Source organism: Agrilus planipennis, unplaced genomic scaffold, assembly GCF_000699045.2.
Source record: "Agrilus planipennis isolate EAB-ADULT unplaced genomic scaffold, Apla_2.0 scaffold57, whole genome shotgun sequence".
In the NCBI taxonomy this organism is placed as follows: domain Eukaryota; kingdom Metazoa; phylum Arthropoda; class Insecta; order Coleoptera; family Buprestidae; genus Agrilus; species Agrilus planipennis.
The window spans coordinates 842,781-856,316 of NW_020438879.1; the positions used below are offsets into that span (position 1 = coordinate 842,781).

Sequence of the window (13,536 nt, forward strand, 5' to 3'; positions counted from 1 at the left end):
AAAAATAAATTCCTAAAATTGTAGGCCCACAACATAATAACAATTCTTGTACGTCAATGAGCATTCAAAAATTTGTAGCTCTACAGGGTTGGTTTGTTGAAGATAAAATTTGATTTAACAAGGTCCCATTTTTGGGAAAGCTAGTTTTCACTCTGTTTTATTAAGTCCCAGACCATTGTTTTTAACATAATATTGAGATATTAAAGAAACAACTCCTTGCTGTTTTGAGGTCCAGTAATTTTATTATTATAAGAACTTTCGTCGGTTGTAGCTTATTAATCTTGATGTGAAATGTACAATTATTGTTCTTGGAATTGATAAGACGATCATAATAGAATTCTTGCAATAAACGGCGACGTTTTATCAGTAGGTACATATACAGACATACATTTGCGATTGTACTTCTACCATCGGGTGTTTAACATGGTTTGTTAAAGTTACCAACTATTGCTAATTAAAATCTACATATTTACGCACGTCTACAGCTTTACCTTGCATTTAGGTAGTACAAAAAAATCTTAAGCACATATCGAGTCGTAGACCAAAAGATATAAGAATAAGGTTTGACATGAAAAATTCAAGTGACAATTTTAATCTTTGAGTTGTTGGAAGTAACGTTAATTTTTAAGTGTAAATATTACTGGAAATAATTTAAACTTATTATAAACGAATTGATCAGTTTCTCTAATTAAATTGCCATAAGTACTACTGTTTTTGAGGAACATAAAAAAATTATTTCGTAGACCAAGATATATAACATGTGTAGCATGTACTTAATGAATTTCTTTTCGATGAACAGTGGACGGTATCGTTAACAACACAGTTCAGTGACGCATTCCAGAACAATACTTTTATCTTCAGTTAATATTGTAGAAAGTTTTGAATAAATAAAAATGACAATGATAATATCTTTCATAATTTAGCAAGGCGACTAATCGTACATGCGGCCTCAATTTATTGTTTATTCGAATAATATATGCATTATACATATCCCTATCCGTACCACACGGTAGTAATAAATTCCAATGTCATTTGCAAATTGAAAGCCCATTACATAGTCTACAAATCGTTTTCAGTATTAAGTTTAGTAATTTATTGAAAGTGTGTAAATATTTTAAATAATGGCATTTCAAAAACGTCTTCCTTTGTGTCATTATTTCAATGATTTACGAAATTTTAATTAGTTGCTGCGTTGGCGTTAAGAAATTAAGTAACTACGGGGAATGTATTTAAATTATGTTTGTACTTAACCTTACGCATTAGTGTACACCTAATTGTTACAGAAAAGTTGTCTATTAATTCAAAAATTTATTTTTAAAATCCTCTTTATGGGTTTTAAACGTTGTTTTCTAATTGTTTATACTTTATAGCAATTTCTTTTCCGTTTATTCATTTAGTAATTTTATCAAATTAAAAGATTTTTTAGTCTCAATCTGCAAAGTTCGATTATTGTAACTATAATTATGTATTGTTTTTGATTATTAATCATGCTGTTCTCTGGAAATTTGGAATACAAATAAATATATACGTATATGTGTATATTGTAGTTACTCGTTAGAGAGCATGATCGATGTCATTCCAGAAATAAGTTATTAGGTACAGATGGTGGTGATGTAATCGCTGATAAAAGACCAATAGTTTTAAACACATGCAAACTTATATTATGTATAACCAATTAATACTTAATATGTAGATGTAGTAGTTAAGAACATATGGTAGAACCTGTTCAACGTTACAAATACATAAGTATGTTAGATAGTCACGATATTTGCAAATGATCCGTGAAACATCTTGAGATGTTCACACAAGAACAAGTAGTACTCATCTCCCACAAAATGAATTTAACAGGATCGAACAATCAATTACAAATTACTGATATATCGTAACATGTATCCTATGCTGTAAATGTCAAAAAAGGCCAATTCTGTTTTTCCACTTTTCATTTTGTAGTAATTGTGTGTAAAAAAGATAAGATTAGTAACAAACTAACAAACGAAGCATATCTACACATTAGTTCTTTATTATACTTTCAAAATCAGCAGCCAGTAATAGGTATATTGAGTATCTTTAACTTATATTTTGAGTAAGTACCACCTACCGTATTTGTAATACGTTTTCCTTTGTTATGGGTGTTCACTTCTGCAGTTGATCTTGAATGCTCGTCGACAAGCAGAAAAAAAAACGGAGAGAGAGAAAGACATACCTTATTATACGAATAATCGCCTCTGCGTCCACGAGGTTACACTCAAGAACGAATTTGGCCCGGGGCTGCGGAATATCCATTAAGGTGTCGATAATTGGCCTTGAGACGGCCACTCACCTGAGTTTTTCTTTCTCCTATCGATCAAATGAAACGTCGCCGCTCTTAGCAAGTGTTTCTTTTCGTCTCTTATTAATAAATAATCTGTTTTACGTCCGGATGCTTAAATTGATTTGAGACCGGAAATTTGGTGAAATTGTTCTTTTCTGTGCCCCATCATTATGAGTGATCTGCGCCCGTTTCGTACCTTACATGAAAAATTAGCGTTTCGTACCCTGACGTTTGTAACTGCAGTTAAATATGAAAAAATCCAAATGATTAATTTCCTTCACATTTTATCCAGACTTAAGACTTGTATTACTTAGGCAATATATATAATCATATGCTTTCGGTTTCTATCGAAGAGAAATGTATGTGTATATATTGGCATGTTTAATTTTTTTTTTATTAATTATCTAAATTAATTGGAACTGGACCCCATTCGGATGATCAAAAATTCGGATAACTTAGTAATCCTGCTCAGTACGAGAGGAACCCCAGGGGTTCGGACACTTGGTTCACGCACTCTCGAGCGGTCGGTGGTGCGAAGCTACCATCCGTGGGATTGTGTCTGAACGCCTCTAGGGCCGTATCCTGTCTTGTCGAACGTGGCAACAATACTTTAGGAGTTCCGAGGGTCGGAAGGCTCTATAATTTGCGTCTTTATTAGTACATACATACATACATAAATGAAAATCGTTGCTGAAGAACTTCCTCAAAGTAATTTTTATTATGAAAGCGATTCGGATAGCTGGACTTTCGGATAATTGGAGTTCTACTGCGTTTTGTTTTTACTTTTTTTTTACAAAAGACAGACCAACTTTTACCTGCTGTCTTAACAGCGCGTTTTAGAAAACACCACAAATGGCGCGGTAAACGCCATCTATAGTACAATGCTACATTTACCGAGCTATTTGTGGTGTTTTTTATTATACAACAACCAACAAAATTAGATTCCTTTTTATACATAACTTTTTGAGACTATTCGTCAACTTAATAATTAAGAAAGAATTGTAATGTACCAAATAACCAATAAGTTATTAAATGTGTTGAACAATAGAAATTGGGGAGATGTTGATGAGTAATAAGAATTCCGGCCGACGTCACGTTCGTCGTAACTAGAAGCGTTCAGCTGTGCACGGAATTAATTTTATCGCGGAAGCGTACGCAAGTACGAGAACGGAGAGCGACAAGCCGGAATTTATTGCTAAAGCTTGGCATTGACATATTTCTTCCTGGTAAACTACGCTCTACGCTGCTCACTTCTTTGTCATAGCGACAGCAACGTCGTGGACGACAACTGCTAAGATACATCGAAGGTAACGATTGGACATCGGTGCGGCAGTTGTGATTTTATGTGCCGCTTTATTACGGCTTTTATAACAAACGGAATTGTGCACTTCCTTTTCTGGTTTGCTCCATGAGAACAAATCGCTGCCGGCTGATAATTATAAGATGTTACGTCAACACACAAAATTGTCGGTGGGGCGCGTGCGCGTATTGTAAAGTCACTTTACGTAAACCGTCTTTTATAAAGGTACTTATCTATTATTTATAGCATGTGAAAGGAAGTAGAACTACATAAACAGAAGAATTGGAGTTGTATAATTTTTTTGTTTACGATATTCATTCGGAAGTACCTCATCTTTATAACATTAAAGTATAGATTCATATACATATTGTAGCACATAAAGGATGATAGATTGAAGCTATATGGTTAGGGAACCTAACCATTAAACTTTCAATAAATACCTGGTTTCACCTCACTATCTGCTGTAGTATTTTTTTTATGGGGTACCGACATCCCTCCGCTTCCAATATTATTTAGATATTATGAACTCCTGGTCATCATCATCATCATAAGGTCGTCAGTCCTAAGACTGGTTGGACACGCACCTCCACTCTTTCCTATCCTGAGCTAAACTTCACATTTCCCTAAAACTAGAACAACCGACAGCCTTAACTATTTGCGAACAGTAATCTAATCTAGGTCTACCTCTACCCCTCCTAACTCCTGTTTCTGCCTCTAATATGTCTCTGATTAGACCTTCATGTCTGAGAAGGTGTCCTACCAACTTTTCTCGCCTATTTTTTATTAACTTCCATAGGGTCCTCTGTTCTCCTATTCTTTCTAATACCTCTTCATTTCCTGTTACCTCACATTTCGAAAGCTTCTAACCTTTTCTTTTTCGCCGCGCCCACTGTCCATGTTTCGCACCCGTACAGCGCCGTGTTCCAAACATACACCTGGTATTATAATTGTTCCGCTCGAATTCCTGGTACATATAAATTATTTATTAATTATAAAACCTTAATATTGAAATAACTTTAACAGTTTAATGAAGTGTTCTTGTTTCGTTATTGTTTTATTTCATTGTCAGCCCTGCTGTCTTATCATTTTTGTGTATATACATTCAGGTGTAGGTGTTTAACTAAACGTTTTATTCTTCGAAGAATGAGTCATTTAGTACTACTGTTATATTTTATATATAGCTATCGACAAAAATGTACATATACATATATCGGATATTCAGCTGTTTAGTATGCGTTAGGTATTTTTACTTTGTCATAGTTTTATCTGCATCTTGCAGAAGTGACACAGAACTGAAGTTTATTGTTAGTCATCCGATTTCCGAAGTGAATCATTTGTAACTACTCTATAATAATTTTAAAACATTTCCGTTATTTGTTTCATTTCATAAAATAGAAGCACGAGTTACAAAAACGTGGTTTTTAGGGCGGGGGCGTTTCTAATGAAATAGAAAATACCTACTTATCACAGAACAGTTATAATGCTTTTTTTTGGTAACAAAATTTCGCGTTTGAATTACTTTAAAGTTTTAGTAAAAACAACGTTCAACGAAAGCGCCTTTCTTCTTTTGTTGTGAATGAATTAGCCACAATTTGGATATATATTTGCGTACATATTGTTATCGTTTTTGCTTGAGGATGCTAAAAAACCCGAAAATTGTTTTTCATTATCGATATTGTCAACGTTGTACTGTCAAAGTTACAATGCTGACACTTTATAAAGCTGATGAAATGATGTCTTTTAAACTTATGCTAAATAAAATTGTATGTATCAGTCTTATTTATCTTATTACGGATTTCATTTGATTAGTTGTAAGGAAAGTCAAAGAAACTTGAAAGTTTGTCGTTGATGATAAACCGCAATGTATGTTAATTAAAGTAAGAACCCATATTATGATTATACGTTGGTGTTTCCATTGTCCATTTAGAAATACGTGTTAAAAAATCGGTAATTAGGTTTGTTGTAAACATTATGTGTTACTCATTACAAAACTAGTAGAAGGCTTACAAATTGAAATTATGAACGTATCAACTAATCGTTAAGTAACTTTCTTCAACAAATATGCGTTACATTCCGGTTTAATACCTAAATGAAATTAATTAATTGCCGATTCGGGCATTAAAATAACATAATTATTAAGTAATAACCATGGTCAGAAGAGGACCGCGATCTTCAAATTATTAACTATTAGCAGAGATCATAGTGTTCAATATCTATCAAATTGTGGTTGCTCCATATTTGAAAGATGATTAACATCAAGCAACTGGCAATATGTCGCCATCTGTAGATATTTACCGCTAATTGTAGTATGTCGTAGTCAGTTATATGTGTGTACATGCCAAACTGAATAATTGCTTCTACTATTTTATACATATTGATGTAATAAACCGAGATAATTGAATGTGTAGTTCCATGTAGTACTATAATGTAGGTGGTAATTCATTATTCTTTTACATCACAGTAGGTAAATAGAAAATATGGGTTAATCTTACGATTAAAAATGTGTATTATATTACAGCAAAGTTATCTAGACTAACAATAAGCTACAGCTTTGGTTTTAATTACATAACATGTACATGCATGACACATAATTGTAGAGTTTCCGCCTTTCTACATATTTAAACTTACAAAAACTTATTTGCAACACGTAATACATCATTGGTGTACTTCAATACATAACTGTTATTAGAATTGAAGAGCTATAGGAACTGACTATTTCACAGAATTAATATTATTATTTGCGTCTAGTTCCCAGGAAATTACTATTAATTTTAATTCCAGTCATGCGAGTAAAAGCGCACCATAATGTATGGGCTAGTTGCTAGTATGATCGGTGGTTATTTGTATAGATTGTGTAGATCCATAGATTCAACATCAAAGAAGCCGCATTAGCTGTCTAATACGGGTGCTCAGCTACTACACCGGTAGCCCGTGTTCTATTCGCAGCCGACAAGTTATTTTTTCTTTCTTAAATTGTTGTTAATTGATTTTAGAGTTTATTTAAAATTGAATTATTATTGGAAATTAAAAAACCCTTTTTTTAATTGAAACTCAACAAATTTAGAATGCACGTATTACCTAATGGAGCGGTCAGGAGGGAGGGATCAAGTCACGTGTTACGGTCCTGTTACGTGGGGATGGGAGGTCAAAATATATGTGTATGTTAGGATTTAAGTCGGTGGTTTTTAATATGTTTTACACACTCTTAGTAGTGGGGCATGAGGCTAATACAAAAGAGAGGGACAAGCAGTTGTTACTAAAATATAATTTTGAATAAATAAAAAACAAAACATTAGGCGATTACAAAAATTGTGGGGGCAATATTTATTTTGTTGAATGGGACAAGATGTTGAATATATTTAAAAATGTAGGGATGAGTTACAAAAATAGAAGACTGATACTTAATTTGTACAAAGAGTAAGAGGCAGTTACAGAGTTGGGACTGCAACGTAGAGAAGTAAATATTAGGAAGGGAGTCAGACAGGGATGCACACTGTCACCGCTACTTCTTCACTATACATCGAAGACGCTATCAACATTATTAAAAGTAGTACAACTGCAGGGATAAATATACAATGGAAGCAGTACTGACAAAACAGTACTGTATGAAAATGTACAGGGTCATGTCGCCTCTAATAAAAAGAAGTCACTTATATGATGTCGAACGATTCATTTAGAAATTCCAAACATGGACAGTGGACGTGGCGGAAAAGAAAAGGTTAGAAGCGAAATGTGGTGTTATAGGCGAATGATGAGGATACTGTGGATAGAGAAGGTTAAAAATGAAGAGGTATTAGAAAGAATAAGAGAACAGAGGACTCTATGGAAGTTAATAAGAAATAGGCGAGATAAGTCAGTAGGACCTTCTCAGACATGAGTCAGAGAGGTATTAGCGGCAAGAACGAAAGTTGGGAGGGGTAGAGGTAGATCTATATTAGGTTACTGTTCGCAAATAGTTAAGGATGTGGAATGTTATGTTAGAATCTTCGGGAAATGCGAAGATTAGCTCAGAATAGGAAAGAGTGTAGGTGCATGTCCAACCAGTTTTGACGACCATATGATGATGATTACTTGAGAATGACTTTCGATGGTCAAGAAAAAAGAATATAGAACTACGAATGTCTCAAAATCTTAGACCCCCCACCTCCCTCCTTGTCATATCTCGTCAATCTAAGCAATACACCTCCTCCCTCTCCTTTTTGCAAAGGTATCTTATGAAGAACACCCTACCTACATATTAAATTTTTCATTCCCTGCCGTCCCATCTGCCGGATTCGTGTATATGAGCGACAATTTACGAGAGGCTGTAATTTCCGTCGTTTATTTCATTGCCGTAAACGAACGTTCTGCAATGTTTATTTTAATCCTTCCGCTAAACTATTTTAAAGAAAGAAAAGTTCGCCGGTTCAATTACGGCGGTAATAATTTTATCCCTACTTCAGTTAGTTAATGGATGAAAAATGTGAGAAAGAATAAAATGTTGAGACGACTTTCGACTTTGTAAGTGTTCGCTAAATCGATTACCATGTCATTTTGTCCGTTCCGAGTCACCTTCTAAATAATTATCAAATTAAATAAAACGTTAGCGTTCAATTATGCCGTAATCACTTTTTTTTAATTGTAGTTAAATTAACTGTAATTATACGGCTAATCAGAAAACGTAACATTCAATGATATGGAAATTATTCAGGTAATTTTATCGCATACACACTCGTATAACGACTAGATAGGAAACATCTATTAAATGATGATAGTGGTCAAGGTCACTTTCCTTTTTTGTCGTCTTTTGTCTTTGTACTATCTATGTAATTACTATTTTAATCGTTGTAATCACATACCGCTTTTATTTACCATATGTTTATAATATATGAATGTATGTCTGTATATGGATCATTCTATCAGAGTAATACGTATAATAATGTCAGATGTTTTCGTCATTGTGCAAGATTTGTTAAACAAATCATAATAAGATAACGTTTATTATTCATTAAGCATTATATGTTCCTTAAAATATTGAGTGATTTGAATTACTTAATACCGTTTATTTTGCAATTACAAATTATTCAAAAATTATGTTATGTATTTAATTGTTGTTAGGAAACATTGAGTCGGCTGTTATTCTATTGATTGTAATCATGTGGCACTCTTAATGTTGCCAGGCATCCAAGTATGTCCCACATTTCAGGCATAATTTTAAACGTCTTGCCAGACCAGACTCTGTCCCGTATTTAAACCTGATTTAATTTATTATTACGAAGTCCAAGAATGGAATTTCTAACATTTTCCTAATTATGTCGTGTATCTTCAGTATCCCTAGTTCCGATTGCTTTGTGGAAAGGATTTTTTTGCAAATGGCATTGAAATAGACTGATGAGTGCAACAAATGTAATCCAGATTTGATAATCAAGAGTGGATAAATGACCATTTTCAACTATGATTATAACTGCATTGAATTTTGCAAATATTTAAAATCAATGAATGATATATTAATGCTTACACAATTTTTCTTAAAATATTTGGAATCCTGTCTTTTTTTAATGAAAATCTGGTAACCCTAGCCACGCTATACAATCAGAGATGGACATAAATTGTAAAGAGGTAGAAATGTTTTATTTTCTTGCCCTCAAAAATCAGTAAGGGTCAAGGTTGGAAAAAACATTTTATAAACATGTTTTCATATGCTTTAAACAGTTTATTGTCATTTCACATGTTTCAAACGTTTTAACCTTCTTTAAAATTCTTTTTGTCATGGCGTGTTGTTTCAAACAATGTTTGAAAGATCTGTTTTAAAACATTGTCTTTTGAACATACCAACTCTGGTAAAACGGTGGAGTATAGGGACATGCAACTTTTTGTTAATTAAGTATTTTTCTTTGTATTTCTGATGCAATTCAATATGTATCAATAAAAGTGTAAACTTTGCGTGGTAGTACATTGAAAATATTTGCAAAAAAATAAATGAAAATTGATAAAAGCAGTCATTTTGTACACATCACATAATCACTATTGACATAATCGGCTAGTTTTTAGGAAAAAAAATTGGAAGTACTAAAACAAAAATACTGGTATGCAAAAGTAGAAAAGGTGAGGAAAAAGCGAATATAAAGATAGGAGACGAAAGATTAGAAGAAGTGGATGATTTTAGGTATCCACGAAGTCAGATAAGTCAGGACGGAAGAAGTAGCAGGGATATATGCAGAGGATAGCGCACGGTCGAGTCGCTTTCAATAAAAACAAGTCACTTTTACGCTTGCGAACGATTAATTTAGAAATTCAAAGAAGATTGTTAAAGGAGTATATTTGGAGCGCGGCGTTGTACGGTCGCGAAACATAGACGGTAGGCGCGTCGGAAAAGAAAAGGTTAGAAGCATTCGAAATGTGGTGTTACAGGCGAATGATGAGGATACCATGGATAAGGTTAGAAATTAAGAGGTATTGGAAAGAATAGTAGAACAGAGGATTCTATGGAAGTCAATCAGAAATAGGCGAGATAAGTTGGTAGGACACCTTCTCAGGCATGAAGGTCTAGTGAGAGACGTATTAGAGGCAGAAACAGGAGTTAAGAAGAGTAGAGCCAGGCCTAGATTAAATTACCGTTCGCAAATAGTTAAGGATGTCGGATGTTCTACTTTTACGAAAATGCAAAGATGAGTTCATGGTAGCAAGGAGTGGAGGTGTGTGTCCAACCAGTTTTAGGACTGACGACGACCTTATGAAGATGAAGTACTAAAACTAATGTACTATTAGTTCTCTATTTGCCGTGATTTTGGTTTTTATTTCATCTCGTCTCAGTCAGATGATATGCGGAATTAATGGCTTTTTGTATTTCGGTTGCCTGTGTTAGGAAATCGCCGACATAAGCTAGTTTTAAATTTATTTACGTTACACGTAATAAATCTACATTGTTGTAATTGTTTATCATCTCTGAGCTATCAAGTGGGTATAAGTGCACTGAGCATATTTTTAAACAACTGCTCATTAAATTAAAGTATCTTGATATCATATAATGTATGTATAAGATTAAACACTACATTAAAATAATGTAGTAAATTATAGGTACCTATTTGAACTATTAAGGGCCCCTTAAACCTTTCCAAAAAGTTGTACCTATTACTGGTATTTAAGCTTTTTAAGACGGTAAATAATAATTTAGTTTCAACAGCTTATAAAAACAAGGACCAAAGAACAAAAAGCAAACAAATCAGTTTAGTACAATTTGACAATCACTACCGTCATCAAGTTTTTTTTTATAATAGACCAGTAGAAAAGAAGTATTCTACTCGTTGATCATTTTAGTTTACGTAACGGCACTATTAGATGAGTTACCTCTCTACAACTCATCATTTCAAAGAACTTTGTATGGCTAGCGGAACAACTTTCGAAGCAAATTACGAGAAACAAGTGCGGGATTACATCATATAAAATAAGAGATTCAGTACACTTATCACTTAAGCAGAAATTTACACGCAACTTAATGAAAAATAATATGCATAATTTAATGGAACGGTGGTTGTCAGGAACACATTAAAATATTGAGAATTACAAAAATTTACATCGTTAAACGATACATATATGGTCGATATATTTATAAAAACAACAGGAATTAACAGTGTAAGTGACAGATAAACCGACGAAGTTCCAGTAACTTGGATAAGACAAAAAGAGGAACCAAAAATTGTTACTTAGCATAAACACCATAAATTTTCACTGATGCAGTGCTCAATATTACGGATAACAGGTAAAAAAGCGGTTATGTTGGGATTATAAGGTTACGGTAGTAAAAGACAACAAGATCGAAGTGTTCGTTCTTTTGTAGACAGGAATGTAAAAAGGAAAAAGAGACGTTAGGGCCGGATTAAGGTACGCTGGCTATGTATCTTTTTAAAAATACACGTTTCTTCTGTACGGTGTGGACAGGTGCAGATCCACTTTGTCCATGATTTGGAAGTAAAGACAAACGGGGTAGTCAAGTTTTGTTCGTATTAAATAGTGTGTACAAAGTTTTCATATATGATGAGGGTAGGTACTACGTATCATAAATCGGTTTATTGAGTTAGGATTTCCTTAATCAATATCCACTACCATCGATAAATATGGAGGTCGACATGTTGGCAAAATATTACCAGTCGGTGAACGAAACCTAAGCTTTAGTTTCGTTTCATTTTTTCATTGTTTAGTTACTTTTTACAATACTGAAGCTAGTCAAAAATTTTAGAAATTGAAAATCATAAATGTACTCATCTAGCGATTTTAATTTAAAATTTCCATGACAATTCTCCGTCGTAGCTATTATTTTAAGAACTCCTTGCCTTAAAAGGACTATTTTTACGAAGAACCCAAAGTAATACTTTCTTTAATTTTTTTTGTGGACTACCTGTATCCAAAAATATTGCCGAATATGTGGACCAAAAATGTGATTGGGAGACTTTCTAGAACTGTTCCAGATTTTAAAGAAACATCTTCGAAAATTTTGCGATTGTCTGGTGTGGTGTGTCATCAGCATCGTATGCGGAACGCTGTTTGCAATATAAACCCGCACTTATGAATTAACGGGTTTTTAGAACCATACAGTGGAGCGTATTAGATGACTTAATAATACATGTATCCACATACATTCTTCAACGACAGCGCATTAGTCGAGTAACGTTAAGTTGTTGACTCTGCAGTCAAGACATGCGTCGCGATATTTTTTGTTTTCTTCAGAAATCATCCACGTAGGTATGTTAATTGGGCATTCATGTACGTGCATTTATCAATGATTCAATGACGTTATGTTTGTAACTAACAGAATCATCATCATAAGATCGTCAGTCCTAAGCGTGGTTGGTCATGCACCCCCACTCCTTCCTATCTTGAGTTAATCTTCGCATTTCTCTAAAACAAGCGCCGCGCTCCAAACATACACCTTGAACAATCTTTTTCAAATTTCTACATCAATTGTTCGCGAGCATAGAAGTGACTTCTTTTTATTGAAGGCGACTCGACCCTGTGCTACCTTTTGCTTTATATCCCTACTACTCCTTCCGTCCTGACTTATCTGACTTCCTAGATATCTAAAATCAGCCACTTCTAATCTTTCGTCTCATATCTTTATATTCGCTCTTTTCCTATTTTTTATTCTCCCTTGCGTATCAGTATTTTTGTTTTACTTTTATTTATTTTCATACAATACAGCTTCCATTTTATTTAAAGTTATCTCTAACTCCTCCTTGCTAGATGCTAATACTGCTATATCATCTACAAATCTTAGCATACTAATCTTTTGCTCCTCTATATTTATATCTACAGTTGTACTGTCTTTAATGATGTTGATCGCGTCTTCGATGTATAGATTAAAAAGTAGCGATGGCAGTGTGCAGCCTTATCTGACTCCTTTCCTAATATTTACTTCTCTACCTTTCTGCTCCAGCTCTATTACTGCCTGTCTCTCTTTATACAAACTATCACTCTTCCACTTCTGTAACTCATCCCTACATTTTTAAGTATATTCAACATCTTGTCCCATTTAACATTGTTAAATACTTTTTATAAATCTACTAATCTCTCTAATCTACTCCTAAGTATCTAACCGAATGTATGTTATTAAATATGCGCGTTGATGAATGCACATTCATGTATTAATCCCATTTGTATGCGCTTATTAACACAAATATGGTATGCACGTATGTAATGATTGTATTTATATTTTTGACCCTACATATTCATATTCGAATAGTGCATATTCAAATCAAATCATGTATATCACGTATGTTCTTGCTTGATGGACTCGACACTGCGTTCCACAGGTCGCCTCTTAACAGAGATAAAGACGTGTATACAATAGAATGTACCGGAATTGCGATAAAGAATTCATGTTGACTTGTTTGCCAACTAAAATTCGACACGTGCTTCAATAACGAGGTTATCTTCTTCAGGGGGGAGATTT

At 33.8% G+C, this 13,536-nt stretch overlaps 1 protein-coding gene across 1 annotated transcript in view; it reads left to right on the top strand.

Annotated features, from left to right (window-relative positions):
* The window catches only part of LOC108737356 (ets DNA-binding protein pokkuri), a 31,480-nt gene that overhangs the window by 3,933 nt on the left and 14,011 nt on the right, over positions 1-13,536 (top strand). The gene's annotated exons all lie outside the window — the stretch shown is intronic.